This window comes from Triticum aestivum, chromosome 7A (genome assembly GCF_018294505.1).
Source record: "Triticum aestivum cultivar Chinese Spring chromosome 7A, IWGSC CS RefSeq v2.1, whole genome shotgun sequence".
Lineage (NCBI taxonomy): Eukaryota > Viridiplantae > Streptophyta > Magnoliopsida > Poales > Poaceae > Triticum > Triticum aestivum.
Window position 1 is genome coordinate 226159152 of NC_057812.1, and position 27836 is coordinate 226186987.

Sequence of the window (27836 nt, forward strand, 5' to 3'; positions counted from 1 at the left end):
TCCGGCCACGGACCCCGAACCGCCTGAGCCCATTCCTATCGAATCCGATTGGGCGCCGATCATGGAGTTTACCTCCGCGGATATTTTTTAGCACTTGCCCTTTGGCGACATACTGAACTCATTAAGGTCTCTCTCCTTGTCAGGAGAATCCTGGCCGAACTATGTCCGGCAGGACAGGGACGCAGACGACGAAGAAGTTCGAGGCCCACCCACCACCCACTTAGTAGCCACTGTCGATGACTCAACCGACATGCTCGACTTCGACTCTGAAGACATCGACGGTATGGACGACGATGCGGGAGGCGAAGAGGAACTAGCGCCCACAGGGCGCTGGACGTCCACCTCATCATATGACGTATACATGGTGGACACACCAAAAGAAGACGACGAGGAGGAACGGAAGGACGCAACGAAGGCTTGTCCCCTCGAGAAGCAGTCAAAGCGGCGGCGTAAGTGCCGCCCCAAATCTCGCCTCGGCAGAAATAACGATTATACAGACCCGGCGTTGGAGCAGGGCGAACCACTGCTGGACCACGGCAATACGGAGAATCAAACCGAACAAACCAATTCTGTCAAAGATAATAGTCCGGACGACATAACGCCGAATAGGCACCCGGAGCAGCAGAATGCCCGTCAAAGGCTTGTTGCCACTGCAAGGAGTCTGAAAAAGCAGAAGCAAAGGCTCAAGGCTGCGCAGGACACACTCCAAATCAGATGGAGTAAAGTACTCAACACAGCAGCGAAGTATGGTGGTAATCGCCCCACCAAGAGCTACCCGAAGCGGAAGTTGCTACCCGAATTCGATGAGGAGGCCCTAGATCCCCCACAACCAAAAATCAAAACGGCCACCTAGCCGGATAGACGACCTCACAGCCAACATGGAGTGGCAAACAACGCCACTCACAAGCCAATACACGATCCACATGAGGGCTCGCACCAAAAGGACGGTGCAACCAGATCCATCTATGGACCACGCAAGCGCGTCCTAGCATATGATGTAACACAACAAACATCAGAACAACGCGGTACACCCATATACAGGGGTGCTGCACACCCCCTATGTTTCACCGATGAGGTGCTGGACCATGAATTTCCAGAGGGATTCAAACCGTAAACATAGAGGCATACAACAAAACAACAGACCCTGGGGTCTGGATTGAGGACTATATCCTCCATATCCATATGGCTCGAGCAGATGATCTCCATGCCATCAAGTACTTACCCCTCAAGCTGAAAGGGCCAGCTCGGCACTGGCTTAAAAGCCTCCCCGAAAACTCCATTGGAAGCTGGGAAGAGCTCGAAGACGCTTTTTAGGCAAATTTTCAAGGGCTTATGTCCGACCCCTGAATGCGGACGATTTGAGTCATATAACTCAACAGCCCGGAGAGTCAGCCCAAAAGCTTTGGAACAGGTTTCTTACTAAGAAGAACCAAATAGTTGACTGCCCAGACGCCGAAGCCTTGGCAGCTTTTAAGCATAGCGTCTGCGATGAATGGCTTGCCAGACACCTCGGCCAAGAAAAGCCGAGAACAATGGCAGCATTAACAAGCCTCATGACCCGCTTTTGCGCGGGTGAGGACAGCTGGCTAGCCAGATGCAGCACCAGCGAGCCAAGCACATCCGAAGTTAGAGATGAAAACGGGAAATCACGACGCAGCAAAAATAATAAGCGTCGGAATAAAGAAGACAACCCGAAGAGCACGGCGGTACACGCCGGATTCCGAAGCTCTCGGCCAGGTTAGCAAAAGCCGCCCTCTAAAGGCGCCAGAGATGAATTGTCCAGCATGAACAAAATTCTGGACCAAGTATGTCAGATCCATAGCACCCCTGGTAAACCCGCTAATCATACCCACAGAATGTTGGGTCTTCAAGCAGTCCGGCAAGCTCAACGCCGTACACAAGGGGGAGGATACACCAAGCGAAGATGAGGATGAGCCTCTCAAGCAACACAATAGGGAACAAAAGTTTCCATCAGAAGTCAAAACAGTCAACGTATTACACGTGATCAAGGGAAGCAAACCGGCCCTCCCAGATAAATATGCCCAAGGGCCTATCACCGCGAAACCATGCCACTCGTTGTCTCAACCGTTCACTTTTGACCATCGCGATTACTCAGCAAGTATCCGGCGGGCAGGATGGGCTCCCCTGGTATTAGACCCAATAATTGACGGATACCACTTTACACGAGTCCTGATGGACGGTGGCAGTAGTTTAAATCCGCAAAATGGGGATAGACCCAACGAAAATTTGCCATAGCAACACTACCTTTAAAGGAGTAACGCCAGGGCCAGAGGCTCATTGCACGGGCTCCCTGCTACTAAAGGTTATATTCGGCTTCCCCGATAACTCCCGTAGCAAACATTTAACCTTCCACATTGCTCTGTTTCAATGTGGTTATCAAGCACTACTTGGACGCGAAGCTTTTGCTCGCTTTAATGCAATACTACATTACGCTTCCCTCACGCTCAAGATGCCCGGTCCACGTGGCATCATTACAGTGAACGGAAGTATTAAGCGATCTTTGCGTGCCGAAGAGAATGCGACTGCCTTGGCAGCCGCACACTAAAAACGGCCTCACCAACTAAAGCATTTGATAGGTCGTCAAGACCACGGACGCGGTTAGACGAGTCCGGCGCTGCTATATGTAATTTGTACCGGATTGATGGCCACACCCCTATTATAAATACAAGGGGCTCAACACGCGCAGACAAATGATCATCGTGCTACACCCATCCAGGATACGGCACAATGGAGACACAGGCGCAGACGTGCAGCAGGGACCCGCTCCAAGGATTCTTTTTAGATTAAGACCCTGTGTAAACCTTTTTTACTGTCTCTTGTTGATACACATCCCTCCAATTCTCAGTACAATTGAGAAGGATGCTGACGTCTTGGCATGTGGCCACATCAGAATAATGCACCTACCTAGACACAAGGGGCTTCTTACAAAGGGCACTATTTAGGCCCGGTTTATACCATAAAGACCGAATACCTTAGGGAGTGTTCGCCGTCGCGAGTTTGGCCTTATATGCATCAGCTCCGAATCATTGCCTTTGGTCAAATGTTGGGTTTGCCCGGCTCCTATGTTTTGGTGCCTTATGTTCCGCTTTTTCGGCTAAGGCCGCACCAGGAGAACTACTGCGATTGTGCCCTGGTTCATCCAGACGAGCACCTCAGTAGAGAAAGTCGAAAACTGACTGTCATGATATAGTGTGAGACTGGTCAACCACTCGATGACCTATCAGAATGTTAGAATTCCTCCGCCTTAATGAAGGGCCGTTTTCCGGCCAGGCATGTACGCACCCTGAGATCGGGAGAGTGCAGAGCCACCAGGGGCTATCTAGTAGCCCCATTGTCAAACTCCTATGGCTAAGTGAAAGTGTTAAAGCATTATAGTCGGGTTGCCTCGTTCGCTGCGCTATCACCTCCTTAATAGGACCAAGACATTGGGTTAAGTGTGAACACGTGTTTTTTGCGAGCACCTCCGCATTATATGCGTGGGGGCTGAAGTCGAGACTGCAATCTTTCAGGTTATACACATGTATACATAAACGGCCGCACAGGAGGCATCATATTACTTTCAGGCAAAAGTATAAACACGGCCTTAATAAATTTCATAAAAACATTGTGTTTACAATGGGAATACACATCACTCAAACATAATATTCTTCGAGCACTGGGCCTCTATCAAATGAGCACCCTCGAGAACCTCCTCGAAATAGTGCTCGGCAGCCACTCGACCTATGGCCGAACCCTGCGCCGCAACAGTGGTAGCGTCCATCTCCGCCCAGTATGCTTTAACACGGGTAAGGGCCATCCGCGAGCCTTCTATGCACGCCGACCTCTTCATCGCATTAATGCGTGGCACCGCACCAAGGAACTGCTGCACTAAGCTGAAATAGCTGTTCGGCTTTGGCTTTTCCGGCCATAGCTGATCCATGACAGACCTCATGGCAAGTCCGGACAACCTATTTAGTTCGTCCCATTCGGCTAGCTAATCAGTCAATGGAAGCAGACGCTCTGGAACGTTGAATTGCGACCAGAACAGCTTATCCACTTCATGATCTGTTTGACCTTGGAAGTATTTGGCTGCATCAGTAGCGCTCGCCGCCAAGTCCATATATGCATCTGCCAAACTCCACAGCCGATCCAGAGGGGCATACCATGGATCTCCGAACTTCCTTCATAGCGTGAAGGGCTTCTCAGCCGCAATATCCCCGGCTTCCCACGGCTCCTCCTTCTTCGCTCTCATAGCAGAGCGGGTGTCTTTGTCCGCCATCGTGGCCTTCTCAAGGTCCGTTGACTTCGCTCAGTTTTCTTTTTCAAGGAGCCGACAACGGTCGGCAGTGCCTTTTAATTCTACGGCCATCTTGGCCATCTTCTCTTAGCTCTCGCAATGTGCGGCCTTCTCAGCTTTCAACTCTTCGGCCGCCTTCCAAGCAGCCGCATTACTAATCCTCGCTTGTTCCTTGGCTTGGGCGAGCTCCGCTCGAAGGGTCTCCATGGTGGCAGCTCCGTCTGCAGTCACAACATATTAAATATACTGGCATCATGCTGCTCTTATTGTGTGACATTCACCAGAAAACATTACTTCCCCTGTGATTCGTCAAGCCGCTTGTTAACAAGCTCGATGTCAGTGTCTGCCGCATCCAGTTGCCGTTTTAATTCGGCAAACTCACTAGTCCGGCTAGCCACCGGAGCTTCCACCACCTGCACATAAAGGCAGTCTGGTTATTGCCTGGGACTATGATCCTTTGTTCGCCGCTGTTCTCGACGACAACCAGAGTCTCAGGGGCTAATATCTACACAGGGCACACCTAACATGTGCGGTACTATCACATATTATCTCATGTACCTCAAAGCCTATCAGTAGACTCATAAAGGCTTCATGTAATCCGCTTTCGGTGGACGAAATTCTTTCCATCATCGTACCCATCAGCGTACGGTGTTCTTCTGAGATGGCCGCTCGCCCCAACAGCTCCCTCAGAATGTCCGACCGCATACCAGACGGTGTCGGACTCTTTTGTTCGCTCTCTTCGAGAGCCGGACGCTGGGGACTTCGGGGGTCTATGGGATTATCTTCTGGCCTCACCGGATCCGGAGAGGCCCTCCGTGATGAAACTTCGGGGTCGCCCGCTTCTTGAGCGGAGTCCAGGGAAGGCGTTTCGCTCTCCATCATCTCCGGAAGAAGATCCCCCGAAGACGAGCTCAGCTGAGAAGGGCTAAGACCCGAACTGCAAGATATATGCGGCGGTTATTTTCTCAGAAGAAAGATAGTATACATTCACTATTAAAGTATTTTTTGGATCACTTACGACTCGTTGAAGTCTGATCCCCCCGCGGACCTTGTGCAGCAAGAGCACCCCCCGAGGCAGGACCCTCTGTTGGAGACTTCTCCTCCTGTTTGGAGGCCTCGGCTTCCGGATCCTCGGAAGCAGTCCTCTTCCTCCCCCGATTATCCTCCTTCATGGAGGCGCTCATTCCCTCAGTTGGAACTGGTAGGGATGGGGTCCCGCTTCCGCCCATATTATCCCCCCCGTATCTTCCTTCGAGGGCTCCAGGCAAGGTGCGAGCTCGAGCATATTTTCCAATATCGGATTTTCCAAACCCTCGGGGAGGGGGGCCGAACACCGAATCATCTTCGCCTTTGTTAGCCAGTCCTGGTCAAAGAGCGATCTCTCAGAAATAACTTCATGATGAATAAAAGATGGTGTGTTCGGCTAGAGGATTTCTTACTTGTTCGGCGGCGCGGTTACTGCTCAGGCCCACGTCCTCGGTAGTATCCGGACACTCTATTTGAGGTCCGAAGAATGACTTGTACATCTCCTCGTATGTCAGGCCGAGGAAACTTTGAATGGCACGCGGTCCTTTTGGGTTGAACTCCCACAAGCGAAGGGGCCGGCGTTTGCAAGGCTGGACTCGACGAACCAGCATAACTTGCATCACCACAACCAAATTAAAATCTCCCTCGAAGAGATCTTGAATGCGGCTTTGCAATATAGGCACGTCCTTGGCTGGACCCCAGCTCAGACCTCTGCTAATTCATGACATCAGTTGTGGTGGGGGGCCCGAGCGGAAAGTGGGGGCAGCCGCCCACTTGGCACTTCTGGGAGCCGTGACGTAAAACCACTCCCGTTGCCATAATTCAGACACCTCTGGAAAGGAACCTTTCGGCCATGGAGCTCCTGCCATCTTGCCTATTGACGGCCTCCGCACGCTGCATGTTGCCCCTCGATCATCTTCGGCTTCACTTCAAAGGTCTTGAGCCACAGGCCGAAGTGAGGGGTAATGCGGAGGAAGTCCTCACACACGACAATAAATGTCGAGATGTGGAGAAAGGAGTCCAGAGCTAGATCGTGGAAATCTAGCCCGTAATAGAACATCAAACCCCTGACGAAGGGATCCAGAGTGAGGCCTAGGCCTCGGAGGAAGTGGGAGACGAACACGACATTCTCATTGGGTTCGGGAGTAGGGACGACCTGCCCTCGAGCAGGCAGCCGATGCGAAACCTCGGCGGTCAGGTATCTGGCCTCCCTCAACTTCTTGATATCCTCTTCCGTGACGGAGGAGGGCATCCATCAGCCTTGAAGGCTGGATCTGGACATGATTGAAGATCCGGAGCACCTGACCTGGGATTTGGGTGTTAGAACTCGAGGTGAGGGAGGGGTTCGATTGAGCACAAGAGGGGAAAAGTGAAAACCTTGTCCCTTTATAAAGAGGGTGAATATCAAGCGTCCTCTCCATAGCCGTTTGGGACTTGCCTATACTCTAGGAGTCCTAGACACGGTTGGGTTACCCATGACCGCATTAATGAGAATCCCGTAATTGGGGGAACACGATCTCTGCTTTGACAAGACGTGTCAAGAAACCACCTCGCGTTATGTGTGAAGCTGGTTGAAGAAAAATGGTTTGAATAATCATCGGGCCATGACATAACGTCATGCTGCCAAAACAAGTCAGCAAATTGGATTTGCAAAAATATTATTCTCTCTACGGTGGTATGTGGAACTTATTTTGCAGGGTCAAACACTATCCTCGTATTCAAATTCTTTTGTGATGTATTCGGAGAAGGAACCCGCCTTGCAATGCCGAAGACAATACTGCGTGCCGGACTCATCATCATTGAAGCCTGGTTCAGGGGATACTGAGGGAGTCCTGGATTAGGGGGTCTCCGGACAGCCGGACTATATCATTTGGCCGGACTGTTAGACTATGAAGATACAAGATTGAAGACTTTGTCTCGTGTCCGGATAGGACTCTACTTGGCGTGGAAGGCAAGCTAGGAAATACGGATATGGATATATCCTCCTTTGTAACCGACCTTGTGTAACCCTAACCCTCCCCGGTGTCTATATAAACCGGAGGGTTTTAGTCCGTAGGGAACAACAACCACAACATACAATAATACCATAGGCTAGCTTCTAGGGTTTAGCCTCTCCGATCTCGTGGTAGATCTACTCTTGTACTACCCATATCATCAATATTAATCAAGAAGGACGTACGGTTTTACCTCCATCAAGAGGGCCCGAACCTGGGTAAAACATTGTGTCCCCTGTCTCCTGTTACCATCCAGCCTAAACGCACAGTTCGGGACCCCCTACCCGAGATCTGCCGGTTTTGACACCGACAACAATGGCGACGGATTCCCTCTCTGGAGCCTCGAACGGACTCCAGATCAGCCCTCCCGAGAGGTTTTAGGGCTTGCACTATAAAAAAAGACACATCCGTGACATTTTGGGCCGAATGATTTTTTTTTCTGTCATACATATGACACTTCTATGACGATAATTGTGACAAAACCCGGTATCATCATAGATGTGGTCGGCTCCTACTTCTATGACAAAAAATCATGACAGAAAATGGGCTTTTCGTCCTGGGCGGGCCAGAGACGCAACTGCATGACATTCTTTGGGCCGTCCATGACGGAAAAAACCGTGGTAGAAGTGAGGGCGAGGAAAATTTCAGGGAGTTCCCGGTTACGGTGGGAGGTCGGGGGCCGAGCGATGCGCGTTTCTCTCGTACATGTACGCGCATGTGTGCAAGGCGTTGGCTCTAACTGAACCCGAGTGAGGCGTTGGGCTCTAACTGAACCCGAGCGATTGCACTGCAGGCTACGCGTTACTGAACCCGAGCGATCGATCAATGGCTGTTAACTGAACCCGATTGAGCGATTCCTTCGCTACTGCTGCTAACTGAAGCCGATCGATGCTGCCTCTGGGATGAACAGTGAGCGTTGCGGGGGGGTTGGATGAACAGTGAGCGGTGGCGTTGCCTCTGGATGAACAGGACCCCGTGGTGTGGTGGAGGGATGGATGAACAGTAGACGGTGGAGGGGTGCCCGTGGAGGGGTGGTTGAATAGGACCCCGTGGTGTGGAGGGCTGGATGAACAGTAGACGGTGGAGGGGTGGTTGAACAGTGGCCGGTGGAGTAGCGCGCGGTGGAGGCTGGATGAACAGGAGCCCGTGGAGGCTGGAGGAGGTCGACGGTAACCTGTGGAGGCTGGAGGAGGTCGACGGTGGAGATGAACAGTATCCCGTGGAGTCCCGTTTTGCGGTACGCCACACCCCTCCCGATGAACAGGACCCCCGTTTCGACCGTAGCGCTCCAACACAAGTCCGTTTTGTCCGTTTTGCGGTACGGCACACCCCTCCCGCTCAACAGGACCCCTGTTTCGATTGTAGGAGGTCCGTTTCGTCCGTTTTGCGGTACGCCAGGCCCCTCCCAATGAACAGGATCCCATTTCGAACATGGCCGGTCGAACACAAGGCCGTTTCCTCCGTTCTGCGATACACCAGGCCTCGTTTCCATCGCCTGTTCCGTCCAAGCCCTCCCGATGAACACGACCACGCATTCCGTTTAGACCCAGCCGGTTGGCTCCCACGCGTTCCGTTGCCTCCCGATGAACACGATGCATTCCGTTGCCTCCCCATGAACACGACGACGACGCTGTTTCTTCGTTCCGACCTAGCCATGTCAACGAGCCCTGGCCGTACGTATGCGCGAGTAGGCGTTCGAGACCCCGCCCGTATGTACACATACATGGCCATATTTTCTTTCTTTTTTGCAGAGCCGTATTTTCTTTCTTGCACCCTAGCCGATGTATGTACGTGTACATGCTACGTGCGCGCCTCTACTACGACACGTGTGCGCCTCTACATCCACCAGTATATATGTATGTACATGTTTACGACCAGAATGACAACGCTACGTACGCTTCGACCAGGTGGTTCCCGACTGTCAGACACTTCCTTGCGTGCGAAGATGTAGCTGGTGGGTCCCAGCAGTCAGGGGGGCAAATCATTTTTTTTTTGCTCGGACGCACTTCCTTGCGTGCGAAGGTGTAGCTGGTGGGTCCCAGCAGTTAGGGGGGAAACATTTTTTCACGAAATACAGTGGCCTGTCCGGTGGGTCCCCGCTGTCAGGTGGAGTAATAATTATTTTGCACGTAATAAGGAGGGACTTCCTTGCTGCGGCCGTGGACCCAGCTATCAGCGTCTCCATGCATAGTACTCTTCCGATGGAAGTCGGTCGTTGACCACATTGACGACACCGCGCCGAGAGCACCACGACGGTGGACAACAGCGAGGCCTAGGAAGGGGTCGACACAGAGGTAGGGAAGACTCGACAGTTGTTTCCCACGTGGAGGGGAGTACGACTGTACGAGGGTTTACTAGTTCGTCTGCCGTTGCCGGAGAATAACAGCAGGTGTGGGTGAGTAGAGGGATGGCTAGGCCAGCGACGGGAGTACGGTGGGGCGGTGAGGCCTGCGCAGCAGCACAGCCGGCCGCGGGGAGGAGGGAGCAGGCAGTCCCGCTGACGCTTGTTTGAGCGGCTGGAGCAGGAAGATCAGAGATTGAAGAAGCATGACGGCCGATGGATGGACATCCAACAGTCTGTGCTTGTGTGTCAACCTTTTTTTAGGAAAGCCTCAAATCTGTGGAAAACAGTATACAGCCCATCTGCCATTATTTCTAATAATTTACAGCCCATTTGCTAATTCTTAAGGTTTTTTTGGAGCCCATATTCTTTTTGTTAGCATTACAGCCCATATTGTGGCCACGGTTAAAAAATTATACGAAATTTTGCATATTTCGGTGCGGTCCGAACTGTTATTAATCCCAAAATTTCGACTCACATTCAAACTGATTTTAAATATAAATGTATATCAATATAAAATCCAACAAATTCTCCACACATAAAAATTAATGTAATTTAAAATCTTGAAATGAAAGAAAAAAGATATTTGAAACTAATTCACGGTTTGATGTGTGTTAAAAATGTACAACCCATTTCTCATTACTGATGGGCCATTTTCTCGGCCAGCCGAATGAAAGCTCTCCTCGTCTTGAAAGATTTGCAGCCCAACAGGCCTGACAAAGCGACTTACTTGGCAAATCACAAAAAAACTGGGTTGTGGCCGTGAACCCAGCTGCCAGCCACTCCACGTACAGTACTCTTCCAATGGAAGTCGTTCCTTGACCACGTTGACCACGCCGCGCGGAGAGCACCACGGCGGTGGACGACGGCGAGGCCTAGGAAGGGGACAACGCAGAGCCGGGGAAGACGCGGCAGTGGAAGCCCGCGCGGAGAGGAGTACAAGGGTTCACTGGTTCGGCTGCGGTGTGAGGCTGCCGTCGCCGCAGGGCATGGCCAGCTGTGGGAATAGTAGGGGGCGGTGAGGCCTCTGCAGAAGCACAGCTGGCCACGTGAGGCAGGAGCATGTGGCACGACCGGCGCTGCTTTGGGCGGCTGGAGCAAGAAGACCAGAGGTTGAAGAAGCACTACGGCCGTTGCATGGACATCGTACGGTCACTAGAGCTAGAATCATTCATATTGAATAAGTTGACAAAGCCCTTCATCCCCGTCAACTTAGTAGGCCCACAAGTCAGCCTCCCACCAAGGTGGGTCCCAGCTAGCCAGGGGACTATTCATTTTTTTGTGCGTAATAAGGAGGCACTTCCGGTGGGTCCGAGCTGACAACAGGGGGAACGTTTTTTTCGCGAAATACGGTGGCCCGTCCGGTGGGTCCCAGCAGTCAGGGGGAAATGATTGTTTTCGCAAAATACTGGTGGCCCGTCTGGTGGGTCCCCACTGTCAGGTGGAGTAATAATTATTTTCCGCGTAATAAGGAGGCACTTCCTTGCGACTGCCGTGGACCCAGCTGTCAGCCTCTCCACATACAGTACTCTTCCGATGGAGGTCGGTCGTTGACCACATTGACCACGCTGCGCCGAGAGCACCACGGTGGTGGACGACGGCGAGGCCTAGGAAGGGGACGACGCGGAGCCGGGCAAGACGCGGTAGTGGATGCCCACGCAGAGAGGAGTACGAGCGTTCACTGGTTCGGCTGCGTTGTGAGGCTGCCGTCGCTGCAGAATAACAGGGGGTGGGGGTGAGTGGAGGGATGGCCTGGCCAGTGGTGGGAGTAGTATGGGGGCGGTGAGGCCTCCACGGTAGCACCGCCGGCCACGGGAGGCAGGAGCAGGCGGCACGACCGGTGCTGCTTTGGGCGGCTGGAGCAAGAAGACCAGAGGTTGAAGAAGCACTATGGCCGTTGGATGGACATCATACGGTCACTGGAGTATTGACTAAGTTGACAAAGCCCTCCGTCCCTGTCAACTTAGTAGGCCCACAAGTCAGCCCAACAATATGGTGGGTCCTAGCTAGCAGGGGGTATTCATTTTTTTGGGCGTAATAAGGAGGCACTTTCTTGCGTGCGAAGATATAGCTGGTGGGTCCAACCTGTCAGCGGGGGGAACATTTTTCGCAAAATACAGAGGCCCTTCCTGTGGGTCCTAGCTGCCAGGTGGAGGAATCATTATTTTGCGCGTAATAAGGAGGCATTTCCTTGCGTGCGGCCGTGGACCCAGCTATCAGCCTCTCCACGTACAGTCCACTTCCGATGGATGTCGTTCATTGACCACGTTGACCAGGCCGCGCTGAGAGCACCAGGGCGGTGGATGACTGTGAGGCCTAGGAAGGGAACGACACGGAGCCAGGGAATGCTCGGCAGTTGTTTCCCACGCGGAGGAGTACGAGGGTTTACTGGTTCATCTGTCGTCGCCGGAGAATAACAGCATGTGTGGGTGAGTAGAGGGATGGCTAGGCCAGCGATGGGAGTATGATGGGGCCGTGAGGCCTGCACTGCAGCATAGCCGGCCGCAGGAGAAGGGAGCAGGCGGTCCCGCCGGCGCTTGGTTGAGCCGCTGGAGCATGAAGATCAGAGATTGAAGAAGCACGACGGCCGTTGGATGGACATCCAACAGTCACTGCTCTTGTGTGTTGACTAAGTTGATAGGGCATTGCGTGTGCGTCAACCTTTTTTTTATGAAAGCATACGCGTCAACCAGTAGTAGGCGCAAAAGTCAGCATCAAATCTGTGGAAAACAGCATACATCCCATCTGCTATTATTTGTAATAATGTACAGCCCATTTGCTAATTCTTAAGAATTTTTTTGGAGCCCATGTTCTTTTTGTTAGCACTAAACCCCATATTGTGGCCACGGTTAAAAAGTATACAAAATTTTGCATATTTCGGTGCGGTCAACTGTTTTTAATCCAGAAATATCGATTCACCTTCAAACTATTTTGAAAAATAATTTATATAAATATAAAATCCAAATAATTGTCAACGCATAAAAATCAATGGAATTAAAGATCTTGTAATGAAAAAAATTGAAACTAATTCCCGGTTTGATGTGTTTAAAAAATGTATAGCCCATTTCTGGGCGAACCGAATGAAACTCTCCTCGTCTTGAAAGATTTGCAGCCCAGCAGGGCCGATAAAGCAAGTAGGCCTTGTTTGGGTATTTCTTTAAAAAATAGAACTGGGCTAGCCATTTTCAGCAAGAAAAAAACACAACTGGGCTCATGATGTGGTAAACATAAATAAAACCCTGGCTAGACGGGCCACAGCCCCCGCATAGCCCCGTTGTTACCCTGATCCATCGCTAAAACTAGTATAAATAACAACTGCTTGTTCCTTAAAAAAACTGCGCGACTTGCTGGGTCCCTGTGTCAACCGCTCGTAGTGTAATTCTCTCGTTTATTGACTATGTTGACAATGGTGTGAGCCCCAGATGTCCAACCATTAGGAGGAACCATATTTTTGGGCTTGTACAGTAGAGGCACTTACTTGCATACTACCATGACGTTGGTGGGTCCCTACTGTCATCCTCTCCACGTACAGTCATCTCCTTGTTCCTCTCGGTTGTTGACGACGTTGACAACGCAAGAGGGTGGCGCACCGCGCACGGCGAGCGAACCAAGGCCGCAAGGTGGAGGACAAGGGTGAGGCCTCAGACGGAACGAACAGGAGTCATTGAAGATGCACCGGTCCAGTCGCGGGCAGAGGGGAGTACGAGGGTTGACTGGTTCGGGCGCGGGTGCGTGTTGGGGCTGACGTCGCTGGAGAATAACAGGACGTGTGGGCGAATAGAGGGAGGGACTGGCCAACATTGGAGGGTACGTATGGTAGGGCGGCGGAGGCGCAGCCAGCCATGGGAGGCGGGAGCAGGCAGAGCCGACGGGGTGGTTTGGTTTGGGCGGCTGGAGGAAGAAGAAGACAAGAGATAGAAGATACACGACAGATGTTGGATGTCAATCCAACGGCTGGTAGGCAGAATCGTTTGTTGACTCGCTAGTAAGTCAACACCACCTTGGATAGGCTATTTCCTCGCGGGTCCCAAATGTCAGAATCCAAATATGTCACGGTCATGCAGCCTTTCCTATGAAAATTTACAGCCCATTTGATGTGCTAGTTTGAAATAAGTTTGTGGGTGCTGGTGGGGGCTAATCACTTGGCTTCTGTAATGCACAGTGAGCTCAAGCAGCCGGCGAGAGTGATGTTATTTCCCTTGGCTGGGATTTGTTACAATATTTCACTCTAAATTAAACGAATGGCAAGCCATTTGCCTTGTTTCAAAGAAAATATGACAGTCACAGCCGAGTTGAAAAGGGCAGGAACATCTAACTCCAGCTTACAAACTGTACAAAAGCACGAGGGTTAATTATTCATCAGGTTTACAAAAAAAACCAGATTGAAAAGGGCAACAACATCTAACTCCAGCACTGTTTTCGGCAGTCATAGTCAAATGGATCGGTCAGGTCCATAGAATGAACATCCTGGGTCGTAAAATTTACTGGATTATGACCACAATATGTTGTAAATAGAAGCCCGGCACGTTCAGAAGCTCTTTTGCCCACCTGAAACTCCTTTTTTGCTCTTCGACATACCCATCCGTCAATTCAGTAAATATATGGGCTTTGGAATTGATTTTACTATTTTACTAGTGTGGATGGGCTGTTTTGTCTTGGGCCCAGAGAAACAATTACTACTAGTACAGTGGAGACACTCTATAGCTACCCAGAAAAACAATTACCACTAGTACAGTGGAGACACTCTACCGCTTCTGGCTCCTCCTAGGTCATTGAAACGTCTCCCTCTACTGAATGTCGTTATACTTTTGTTCACCAACATGTAGGGCATGCAGCGCACTGGCCCAAATGCCATCCACCAAATTAGAAGGCAGTATGCAGGTGGAGAGTCACCCCGGTCGTAGCGCGGCAGTAACGAGCCATCGTATCACAAAACCCCACCTCCCCGCAGTCTAAGTTTGACGGACGAAGCAACCATCATTTCACTCTTCGCTGAATCCCCTTCTCCCTCACCGTCTTCAAGAAAGGCTACACTCGCATCTGCCACTGTTCTTCTCTCCGAACGAAGGGAAGGTAAGCGGATCCGTGATGTTGGTATATTTTTGTTCAGAGAAAAAAAAAGAACTTTTGCAAAGCAGTAATCGATCCTCACTCTCTTTTTTGTTTCATTGTCATTGCGATTGTGTTTTCCTTTCAGCGGTCTCCTAGTATTCGTCAGTTTCATGATGGACCAAGGAGAACCAGGCAAAGATCTGCTGATATTGGAGCAGATGTGGGAGGCTGATCCCCACGAGACAGAGAGCTCCAAGAAGATGGAGGCAACCACCGAGCCGACCCCAGATACGCTCACGGCCACTACTGAGATGGTCAACGCCCCGTTTGAGGTTACAGCCCCTGTGGCACTGCAGGAGTAGTTTTCCCCCTTCGAGGATGTGCCCCCCCCCACCCCCGCTGAGCTGCCCAAGGTGATTTCCTTCTTTGCCGATCTCGATTGTGGTTTTTCATCTAAGTATGTGGTGATTTTTTTAGAAAAGGAAGTATGTGGTGATTAATAATGCAAAATTTTACTAGCTTCGATGCGATGCTATACATAGTGGTTTAAATAACTTGTGTTTCTTATACTGAAAAGTAATTCAGAATTTGTTTCTGTTTCAATTAGAGCCCTAATGCAGACAAGGATTGTGTGGTTGTACATGTCACTTGCTATGAGGCGGACGACCTGAATATACGCACTGGGAAAAAAGAGTTCTTAGGCTGTTGGATCCTGGAAGCCATTTGCGGTTATACCAATGAAGAGTTGTATTCCAGCCTCACTTTTGTCAGGCGTGTTGTCCAGGGTGTACTGGAGCACAAGAAGTTCAAAGCTACTCCTTCGTTTGTGAGGCATACTGTTCTTGTCAAGCTTACGCAGGAAGATGACATGGCATGCCTCCACAAACAAGTTTATCAGCGGCAAGGCCACAAGGTTGTCTTCATGAAGGTTCACAGGATTGAGCTGTTGCGGGACGTCCTCGATGATGTTCACGGCAAGGTCCGTCTTGTGTCCAGCCCAAATTAGATCGAGGCATGAAATAGTTGCCCCAGCTAGTGTTTAATAGTAGTCTGGATTGTGTCTAATTATCCGAACCTTGCCTGTTATCGACCCCTCTGGGGCTAGTACTCTGTTTGAATCCGTCTATGGGAACTGATGCTACTTTTGTGTGCCCGTGAATCATGTGAGAACCATCGTAATTGTTGCCGAAATAGATGCGTCCTCACTAGTTTTTTCATGAATATGCCATGGTAAGACATAAGTTGTCACGGTTTATCATACAAGCAATGTGTGTTTTGATGAAATAGAGCACTCGTTCGAGAACCGTGCACTGACGTATACATAAGTACTTGTAAACACTATTGGTGCTACCCCACTTGTAAGCAGTTGGGCAAAACACGGCACATTGGCTCAGCTCGCTTCAACACTAGGCTATCGACCAGCTAACAATCAACAATCTGTTGTCTGACATATAAGCAACTATGTATCTTGTTACAATGGTTCATGCAGTTAACTAAGGCCACAATGTAATAAGTTCCAAATGTTCACACGCTTGTCCAACGCTCATGTGGAACACTCACATTAAACTCGTCTTCATAAAAAACTTGAAAAGCATAAGTTAAGCAATTTTATACATCTCAATGATTCATAGAACATAACAAACATATACTAGTTCACAGCAAAAGACAAAGTTGTGAGAAGGTTTACAAATCAGGAAAAAACAAGCAAGGCTTCTCTGAGCAAAGGGCCTCCCGGCAGGCTTAAATTTCCTGGAGTTCACTCTGGTTTTTCTTGTTGACACCATTCAGGGTTAGGTTCTCTCATTGCAGAATAACCAATTGTAATTGTGGTCTCAGCTGGAATGCTGAACTGAACCATGCAGTGTACTGACCAGCTGAAATGCTTGTGCATTCCACTAAATTTAAGCACCACTATTTGCAGAAATAAGCAGACCACAATGTGTCTTGTCCGCGCACCTGTCCAAAAAAACCGCCATGTAGCCATGCCAGCTAGTCCTCGGTCCATGGATGAACTGGTAGAAAGTGCATTCCGGACTAGGATGCAGTTGTTTTCGCTCGTCCCTGCACTACAATCAGGAAGTAAAACGTATGAATCAACTTCTTTTAGATTGTGTTGGTCATTCTACCTTAGTTACTACCAATGTAGGGATACCTTGAGGACGGGAGGTTAGACGATGGCAACGAGGAATAGCCATCTCATTTTGCGCAGTTGTACTAAAACTAAGGTGTGTGCTTTTGATTGCGCAGATAGAAACGATACGGAGACAGACATCCCGAAACGATATGGAGAAAGACATCCCTGTTTGCGCAAATACGAAATATGGTTATTTAAACAGTGACAAATATTACTACTTTCCCCGTTTCCTCTTAGAACCAAGTCCTAGATCCATGCTACAGCTTTCCCACTTTCTTCCCTATTTGAACCAACGCTTTGAGTCGACTGTATGAACTAGCTTTACTTATAATAATAGTAGAAGTCTAGGTGGCTTTGGAACAGCGGACGGAAGTAGAAAAGGATCCACACGAAGGGAGTTGGGGCAGTAGAGCAAGGTAGGTTTCAAAGGAATATATACCTGAGGGTCGTTGGCATGTGGCAAAGATGGCGTCGGGAGGCCACATCTTGGCCACAATACCGCAGGGAGGAAGAAGGGGTCGGAGGCCCTCCCAAGCCGGCACTCTCTCGGAGAGAATGGCACGGCCACCGACCGGGACGCGCGGGCAGCCGTTGGTCTCCTCCCTCGCCGCCGACGATAGAGTGAACGATGCACCTACACCCCTGCCCTGGTCAAGGTTGTCCGGCCGGATTTGTGACCAGCCATGAGCTGAGAGAGAGTGTGGCCACCTATGTGTTGCTTAGATCTGGAGAGCATGAGAGAGTGAACGAGAGGAACCCTAGTAAAGCAAGCGCTAAGGCTCTTGCTTTTATATATAGTGGAGTGATTTTGTTGTACCAGCTTCAAAAAAATGTGCTCCTACATGTACCCGTGAGTGGGTGTGAGAGAACTAGTGCGTGCGTGCACCGCTTCTCTTCGTGAGAGTACAATATACTATGCCCAAAGAACGTTCGCCGCAGGAGTAATAGTATAAGTGTGTGACATGTGAGCTAAAATAAAATGTGCACGCCGTCTTTTGTTTTTTAGAAGTTCTGAGGGTAGGGTGTGAAAAGCACATATGTGCATGACATCTACCTGCAGATAGACGGTGGGTGCGACGTGCGAGTCTGCGAGAGGACTCGGGAGAGTCGTGACTCGTGAGGGTGTGTGTGCGTGAGATAGAGGGGGGCACGTATCAATGCAATGCATGTGTCCGTAAATCATTATCCGACAAATGTTCGCCACAAGCCTTTTCCTGATGAACGTCGTAAGAACCATTAGATCAGTATCCGACAGTGTCAGTTTTGCCATGTCATTTAACAGAACAGCCACTCCTCCTACACACAAATCTTCCACGTGAGTGTTAGCAATTGCTGTATGCTCCCTCCATTCCGAAATGCAATGCATATAGCTTTGTTGAAAATTCGAACCTCGCAAACTTTTACCGAGTTTTCGTGTACCAAATTGCACATGTAGAGTACCATGTATATATCATTTCATTCATCTTTGAGAGGTAACTATAAAGATGGGTGAGGAGTCTACAAAGAAAGACCATCGTATCACCTGCAGCAATTTCAAGCATCCTTTAGTGTCGAGGAATATCATAGGAACTCTATATGATAGGATTTTTATAGGATTTTTTCCTTTAGAGCCAATTGGTTCATAGGAATAGATTCATATACTCCACATTTCAAAGGAAATAAACATGATATCATTTCTATAGCTTTAGAGCCACTTGGTTCATATGAATGGATTCCTATACTCCCTTAATTTCAAAGGAAAATAAACATTAGCGTATATTCAATAGAAAAGTTCCTATGATATGAACCAAATTACATCTCTTTTCTAATCCCTCCTCGTAGGAATTGAGATACATGTCATCTCTAGATTCAATAGAAAAGTTCCTATGATGTGAACCAAATGACATCTCTTTTCCAATCCCTACTCATAGGAATTGAGATGCTCCATGTCATCTATTTCCCTACAACTTCCATGTATACATCTTCTATTCCTAAATAGATAGTACAACCCACTAGTAGCTTTTTTCCAAAACATGCAACTATGGCACAAGAACTATATAGTGTGCCAATAAATTTGAAAGATGGTCGCTGGATGAAGCTAACCCGACAGTGCAGAGATAGGCGAATCCGAGCACTACTGGCCGTTGGATATCATCAACATTCCACCAGATCTGCCACATGTACAATTTAGAAGACTCCATGGTTGAACTTAAGCATAATGCACAAACCTCAAAACACAAGCACTTCTCTTTTGTTCTAGAATCTTCTGTATCATAATTGATTATTTTTTCTAAATGAATTGCCATCATTTGTTTTTTACTTTATGATTTACAATGCACAACCTCATGAATCTTAAGAACGACAGGGATGTCCTCCGTCGGATAGGTCTCGTTGTAGGCAACCCCTTCAACCTCCAGAAGAATCGGCTGGTGTCCTCTCGTCAGCCTTCAATGCTGACCCTGGCAGGAGCCATGGTTCATCCTTTGTATGGTAAACTGGAGAAACCTCCATACATGTTTCATCATCATGCATGGCAGCGGAATGTACTAGATATAGACCACATCCACTACGGTGCAATGGATGGCTACCTTTGCTTCAATATCTATAAGGGTTGGATGAAGAGCAACAGCCAAGTGTGTGGTTCAAGCAAAGAAGTATCGGCCAAGAGGGAGAGGGACAAGGACAAAGTCGAGGACGTGGACGAGGACTCCGAGTAAGGTGGCAGTGTCGTTGCTCATGGTGGTTCTAAACTTATAATGCAGTGTCTACCAGATTAGTTGCATAGTTTAATTTCAGGTGTGCTTAGTTTAATTTGAGGGGTGTGTTGTGCTGAGCCCCCAGCAGAACTATGTTATGTTTCTTCTCGTTACTTTAACTCTTCAGTATGTACATACTACTAGTATTTCTTTAATAGAATTTAGCACCCCAATTAAGCACGTACTAGCTTTTTTAATAATACTATATGCATAATTTGGCGACGAGCGCTCTCTATATGTACCACCTTTTTTAATTTCAATTTTTGCTCCATGGCGCAATCCATCGATAGTACTACTGTACAAAAGTATACATTTTTTAAAAGGCTAGAGACTGTTCATCACATATATAGCCAGTTAAATTCTCAACCTAGAACGACGTGCATGCCATGTAGTAAACCGATACAGAGGAAGTATAGTAAAAATGAGGTGATTTTACCGAGCGATCGGCGGGGGAGCATGGCCTGTCATGCGGTCCCACGTGTCATGATGTACCAAGGTGATGCGTGTGTCCCTCTTGAGGCAGAAGCAATACTACATGGTTTGAGATGATGGCGAACCAAAGTGTGAAATAATGGTTGCTTCGTCCATCTGGGAAGGTGCGGCATTGTGATTTGACGTCTCATTGTTCATTACTACTACTGGGCCGGTACGAGTGGGGTGCGTCCCTCCTCCTGTTCTGCATTATTATTTGGTGCTTGACACGTCCACCCGGTTGCTATATGTCCCACATGTCAGCGATAGGAAGTACAGAATTCATGAAAGGGAGCATCGACGGAGGAGTATACTACAGAATTCATGAAAGGGAGCAACTTAGTTTTGGAAAAATCTGTTTTTACGGAGTACGTACCCACTAGGGTTTATAGGGCTCATCTAAAAAACATTCGTTTTTCTGTTTGATAAGTCTCAATTCTACTATACTAGTAGTAGTACCATTACATGTTGGATTTTGAGGTGCGTTAGATCACACAACGCAAGCAGTGTCAAGAGGAAACTAACCAATGCATGTACAAGTTCATGGAAATTTAGTGGTCATTCATGCATTCGTTCTAATTAATGCCTCAGTAAACATAACTTCTTGAGAAAAACGAGCGTACTAATTACTTGTGCAAACTACGAAATTAATTCGACCACTCACCGTCTACCTTGGTTGGAGAGATTTTGAAATTGATCCATAAACTGGAAAGGAGAGAGTAGTAACTTTTGTCTCAATTACTATTTGTGGCCTTGTATAGATGTAAAATGTATTTTTTATAGTGGCCTTGTATAAGTAAATGGAGGGAGTACTAACCGAAGTACGTAGTAGGGACAAGGAGTAAACGAAGGGAGTAGTAAAATTTTCTCCTCGTGTTGTGAGCCAATGCGCGCGTGGGCAAGGGAGCGAGCGTAAAGGCGTATAGTAGTAGTAGTAGTAGTAGTAGTACTACTACTACTACTACTCGTAAGCAAGCTTCACCTCATCCTGCGAGCCGCCGCGCCCGTGGGCGGGGGAGACGGCATACTAAGCAAGCTTCTCCTTGTTCTGCGAGTTGACGGGACACATCAAAAGTACTCCAGTGTATAGAGCCTTGCCTCTAAGGTAGGCCCCACATGGTTTACCTCTTTTTTTAATTTAACATAACGCGTCAAGTCGCAATTTGTTTGTTCACCCATGGTAGACGATCCTCCCTCCACCAAGTGGACAACCAGTACACGTGCCAAATTACCACGTGGGCTGCCTTTTTCGTACAGAAATGAGCTCCACCGTGTACCCGCGCGGGTGTGGTCCGGAAGAGACGGGAGTACGTGCGCCGTGCGTGCACCACTTCTCTTCGTGCACGTCCCCCACCTATGTGTGTGTGTGAGAGAGAGATACAAACCTAGACATACTGCGCCGTCCATCCCCATGCCTCCACCCAGTCCGACCACCAGTCACCACCACGCCCCACTCCTCCTCACCTTATCTCTCATCTTTCTCCCTCCATTTTTATATACAAGGGGCCACTATCAAAATTACAATTTGCAGATATACAAGGCCACTAACACTAATCGATGCAATATTAATGGTGTTTGCCTCGTGGTACTAGCAAAGGAGGACATTAATTATCCCTTGCATGCATGCGGGAGTTTGTAAAAAAATGCATCTTGATGTTTCGTGCAATGCACGGGCATCTTGCTAGTCAAACAACACATGGCAAAATTCCACGGCGAACGAGGGATTTGAATCTGTTGGGAGGGGCTATTTGGATCTTGCCCGGGGTAGCCAAAATATTGGCGACCCTTTTGTCCACTAGTGCCTTTGCCACCGATGAACGAGGAATGGCTCGGGTGCTCATGCTGTCATGCATCCTCCAGCGCGCACGTTGGAGACAAGCTCGCACGAGCTGTGTTTTTTTGTCCCACAACGCCGCCCGAGCCGCCCGCAGACCGACCGATGACCTGCAAATTACGCCATCCAACCATAGCCGCACACATTATGACAGCAACTCAACCAACCGGACAAAATTCACGCAAACACGTAGACAAACTGATATTTCATATAAACAACGACGGAAATCATATAAAATACTGGATTTTCATACAAACATGACGGATTTCATTACATTCAAATGAACTACGCGGTGCTAGTTCTAGATAGCACGATCACCGATCGATTTGTGTTCCTCATGTCCGGCAGCACGATCACCGGACTGCCGGGAGCCCTGGAGGTATATGCTTCAGCGCAAAGGACGGCTCGCTTCCCCACTGCCCAACTGATATCATTGGCCGGTGCCAAAGATGATGGTGGCCGGCACCGGTTCGAGTTCATCATCAGCCACTACTTCGCCATGGTCGGCACCGGCTCGAGTTCATCCTAACATTCCCCTCTTCCGTGGAGCCCATGCGGGGTCGATGAAGGTCCTCGCAACAAAAGGATCCGGCAAGACACCTGTTGTGTACGCCGACGTCGCCTCTGCGGTGGCCTTCATGGGACCCAAGCGGCGACGCCCTCCCATGTTCTACTTCTCCTCGATGATGGCGGCGGACGCAGAGGCACTGGCCACCGACTCGTCGCTCTCCGCGCACCCAACTTCTGTCGCTGCTTGCATGGCGCGGCCGCCGGCATGGGAGTCTCGGCCACAGAAATGGGAGACGCGGTACGAGGCGGCAGAGTGGATGGCAGCAATGATGCCCGTGCGCCGCTCCTTGTCGAGCTGACCTGGAGCGGCGAGTTGCTGAACCGCGCGCCGGCTTGGGGCGGCAACTGGCTCCGTCGGGCGAGGGGAGGGAGGTGTATCAGCGAGCGGCATAGCTCGTATCTGGAGGTGGATCAGGATGCGGAATAACTACCATTCGTAAGCCATTGTAAGAGTGGAAAAATGGTGGAGGAGATAGGGGAGCGGTGGAGGTGTGCGGTTCTTGGCCGGTGTTTGGCCTCGTTTAAATAGGAGATTAAATATACGGCGTACAGGATGAGCCCGGCCGGCGTTGCGTTTAACGTCGGCCCAGTCATGAACGGACGTGTGTCCAGAGTAGGTTTCTCGGCTTCCACACGGGCGGGTTTCATGGAGGCGTTTGAATGCGGCACGGAGGCGTGTTCAGCCGGACGTGCCGCGAGTGGCGCCCTCGACTCTGACCTAGGACACCGCGCCATTCTTCCACTGACGTGTCGGCTCTTTGGGTGCATGGCCTGCATGTCAGTGACCCAACGCAGGCAGCGCACAGTAGAGGAACCTTTGGTGGGCCAGGGCGGTCAGAAGCGGGCATTTCATAAACCGATGATTGTTCATTGAGTGTCACGTCATCTTTTTCATGTAGATAAGCCTACTATGTTGATAGCCCGTTCAATACGTGTGATTCATAAAGACCGCTACAAACATGAATGTTCTGCTTATCACAGATAAGATTGATTAATACCCGTAACAATCCATGTCCTTAACAAAGGGTGCATGCACGTATAGGTTGAGCGTGTATCTTGCATCGTGTGCTGTGTGCATGCAGGCATGCGAGTGTTGCGTGCGTGCAAGGGTACGTTTCAGTGTTATATGCATGGGTGCGTACGTGCGTGTGTTCGTGAGTGCATGTGTATGTGTCAGTGTTGCACGCCAGCATGCGTGAGTGTGTACGTGTCAGTGTTGCACGCCTACATGTGTGCGTGTCTTGCGTGCGTGCATGTGTACGTGCGGGGTGAGGCTACACGTCAGTCGACTAACTTTTTCATCTCTGGTCATTAGATTTTCCAGCCGTTGGATATGAAATCAAGGGCCTCCAATTTATCATCAAACTCCACCCCCCTGAGCCACCAGCCCCCGCCGCCCATGGCCGGCCCGACGTCCCCGAAACCACTTCCCACCGCCGCCGCACCGGCCATCCCTCTAGCCCCCCCCCCCCCCGCCCGCCAAGCTTTTTCTCCGGGGATCCCCACCCCACCGCCCAATGAACGCCCCCAACCGCTGGTGACTGCCAACCAAAGGTCTCACCAATTCGAATACCCACCGACCACTAATTTATTACCATTTCTGTCCTTCATATATGCGCCAACGGGTGGGCCCTATGGTAATGTGCGCTGCTGAATGTGGACCGTTTGACTGGTCAATTGATCGTGTAATCAACAAATTACGGAGCTGTATGGTGAGCCAGTGACCGTATGAGCACCCTAAAATGTACTCCTATTTTATTAACACAGTACAGATTCAAACTACCATTTCTTTCTTTCATATACGGGCTGACAGGTGGGCCCCATGGTTACGCGCCCCGATGGTGCAACACTAGTTGCGCCACGTGGAACGTTTGACTGGTCAATTGATTGTGTCATCAACAAAATTGAGTTGTACAGGTGAGCCAGTGACCGTATAATCATGATATGTATTTGTTTAACACGGTACAGACGCAAGGGCTCATATATACTCACAAGCACTCACCACTATAAGCGCACACACGTGAACCCTACCCCTATGAGCACCTTCGAGAGAGTGGGCCAGCATATATGATCTTGAGATTTTAAGAAGTCACCATAGGTGCCTCGTAGTCGAGTGGAACATCTCCTCCCACTAAACGTACATCGCCGGAAAATACTAAAATTAACACAAGATAAATGCGATCACCGGGACTTTAACCTTGGTGGGCTCGAGAAACCACTGTCCTCTAACCATCCAACCACATGTTGGTTAGCACGACAAAATGTATGTGGTGACCGTGATGAGCTTATTCTGAAGTCCAGTGACCATATCGTGCTTTCGCTTCAAATACAATGACCGTAAGTGTCGTCAACAAAATAGGGAGCACGCATCAAATGCAAAGTCCGTCAGTGTCATCAACAAAATATGGAGACGTATCGTGAGCTAGATACCATTGTACTATTGTATATGCTTATTTTATTAGTGGCCGATTGCGTGTGTGGTGTGGTGGGCACATCATTTCTAGTTGTGGTGGGTCAACATGAAGACTCATGGGTCGGTTCCATCCTGCACCACATATAGGTTGGACTGAGACGTGTTATACGAAGACCCATGTGGAGGACTCGGCGTACAACATGAAGCTACCAGAGTCGCGCAGGACTCTATCCCCACTGGTGATAAGCTGACTATATATGATTTGTAACCCTAGGCCCTTAGTATGTTATACAAGCTTGGGGGCTAGTTCGTCGATAGTATACACACATGCACAATGCCTGGTATTCACGTGTACTTTGTACACACCCCTATCACTAATATACAGTACCATAGTAGGCTCTTTCTTCAACTGCAAGGGTCTGATCCGAACTAGGGTAAAACTTTGCCTCGTATTACCATCCAGCCTAACAGCCAGGGATATCCTACCGAATGATATGATGAAATCATATCTGCCAACTACTAAGAGAGAGGTGTGTTGGGGGCAATGTGTGCGAGAGAGGCATGAAGATAATGTGTGTGCGGGAGACACATAGGCACATATATGTGCGTATAGAGGGCTAGTAGAGACTGTGCATGTGTATATATGCATGTGAGAGAAATAGTGTTTTCCAACTGAGATTAGTGAAAAGAGTGGTACATACTAGTCAGAGAGAGAGAGAGAGAAACAGAGAGAGCATGTGCGTGAGACACCCCGACACCCTGAGAGAGATTGTGAGCATGTGTGAAAGAGAAATGATGATGCATATAAAGTGTGCACTTATGCGTTAGATAGAGAGAGATATAACGCGTTTGTGAGAACGGGGCGAGGCATAGTGCATCTATGTGTAAAAGGTGGTTCTACGCATTAAATTAAAATATAAATGGCATTATTATTTTTGGATGAGATCATGAATTTTGCAAATTGCGTATGGACGAAAATCGGTCAATCAGACACCCATACTCTATTGAACTCTAGCATGTGCATGTGTTTATTTTATATTATCGATCCATAGAGTGAGAGCGGTTTGAAATACAGGCAATGGATGCTTTTGCAATTCATATATAAACATTAATTAGTGCACTCCATGTTGTTAGTGTGAAGCACTTTATACATTTGTCACTTGCATGGATACATTCCAAATTGCTATCTACGTAATAGAATACATGTCGAATTCAACATAAAGGGGGTTTCGAAGATTCGAATTCATAGCAGTTGTCGGTGTCAAAACCGGCGGATCTCGGGTAGGGGGTCCCGAACTATGCGTCAAGGCCGGATGGTAACAGGAGACAAGGGACACGATGTTTTTTACCCAGGTTCGGGCCCTCTCGATGGAGGTAATACCCTACTCCTGCTTGATTAATATTGATGATATGGGTAGTACAAGAGTAGATCTACCACGAGATCAAGGAGGCTAAACCCTAGAAGCTAGCCTATGGTATGATTGTTGTGTATGGAGTTTATTACCTACGGACTACGACCCTCCGGTTTATATAGACACCGGATAGGGTTAGGGTTACATAAAGTCGGTTACAATGGTAGGAGATCTTGAATATCCACATCGCCAAGCTTGCCTTCCACGCCAAGGAAAGTCCCATCCGGACACGGGACGAAGTCTTCAATCTTGTATCTTCATAGTCCAGGAGTCCGGCTGAAGGTATAGTCCGGCTACCCGAACACCCCCTAATCCAGGACTCCCTCAGTAGCCCCCGAACCAGGCTTCAATGACGACGAGTCCGGCGCGCAGATTATCCGGCATTGCAAGGCGGGTTCTTCTCCAAATCTTATGTACCTGTAGGAACAATGTCCGATTTTTGTAATGTAGTGTTCCTCGGCTTCCACGCCCAATAATGGCCGTCTTCCATGTGTCAAACGAATGCGAAAAGCCAGGGCATTTTTATATCCACGCCCCTAGCCGTATAAACGAGCCGCCTATTTAACGGGATGGGGATTTAGGTCCAAACCACATCTTCTCCTTTCCGCGAGTTATCATCAGAGCGCTTCCAGCAAAGGTCCATTCCAACATGACCAGCCGTCGCAGCTCCTCCCCTCGCCCCTCCTGTCCCAAACCCGGGGACTAGGAGAGTTGCACCATCTCGCATAGCGAGTTAGCGTCACTTCAGGCCAAGGGATTTCTCCCTCCGGCATACATGGTCCCGGTCCGAGCCGGTCTCGCCACCTATAATGGCGGAAAACAAGCGGAGAGCACCCCCAATCCTTCTAAAGGAGAGCAGGTGTGCCTCGTCCCCTATCTAATAAGGGGACTATGATTTCCAATTCACCATTTCTCCGTGGGCTTCTGGAGTTCTACGGCCTCCAGCTGCACAACCTCATGCCCGCCTCCGTACTGCATATTGCGGGTTTCGTCGCCCTTTGCGAGCTATTTTTAGGCGTTGAGGCTCATTTCGCGCTGTGGAAGAGGTTATTCTGCCTGGTGCCCCGTTCTAAAGAGGGGTCTATATACCAAGTGGGCGGAGCCGAAGTATGGCGCATCGCTGGGACCGGATACCTATCCGAAACCCCAAAGAAGGCGTCCGAGGACTGGCCTTCGGAATGGTTTTATATAGATGACGTCCCGCTACCGGACCCTATCCGGGTCGGTCTCCCTGAGTTCAACAGTGCTCCATTGAAGAAACGCTTGAGCTGGCGTCCGCGGAGCTCTCAGAGAGAAAGCGACAGAGACGTCCTTTACCTGATGGGCCGGATAAGACTGTTGGCTCATTCCGGACTAACCATGATTGGAGTCATGGCCGCATGCATTATGTGGGGGGTGCAGCCACTTCAATATAGAGGCCACCCCATGTGGGATTTCAACGGGGAGGATGACGCCACCCGTTACGGTCGTAAGGGGCCGGCCTCAGCTGCCGCTCTAGTAAAGATCTTATCCTCTTTGTACAAGGGAGAAAAGGAGGAATTCCTCCGCGTCAACCCG